Source organism: Curcuma longa, chromosome 10, assembly GCF_044706935.1.
Source record: "Curcuma longa cultivar G26 ecotype Majalengka, Jawa Barat chromosome 10, ITB_CL_G26_1.1, whole genome shotgun sequence".
NCBI lineage: Eukaryota > Viridiplantae > Streptophyta > Magnoliopsida > Zingiberales > Zingiberaceae > Curcuma > Curcuma longa.
In genome coordinates, this window is record NC_133870.1 from 12,535,749 (window position 1) to 12,536,140 (window position 392).

Below are 392 nucleotides of genomic sequence, written 5' to 3' on the forward strand. Positions count from 1 at the left end.
AGATAACCTTTGACTGTTGGAGTCGAGGTCTCGTAAGAAGACTGGAATAAGAGGTGAGCGACTGCAGCATCCAAGCAATCGTAGATGTTTCCAGGCAACCAGTATAAATGGAATCCTGCGATATAGGAAAGTAGGTCAAAGAAGGAAGTTGACCTAGTTCCAGGCGATCATGGGGGATCCCAGTCGATCGAGATTGTGGATAACATTTATTACTGGATAAATATTACAACCATTCAGGTGACTGGAGATGATCCAAGCGATCGGGAGGTGTCACATCAACATCCAACATATTCAGTGCTCTTCGGACGTTACACATTGCAACGTCGTGCTTCATTCTTCATAAACGATAACATAAGTGTAACATTATCATTTCTTAGTTGTTGTACATTCTT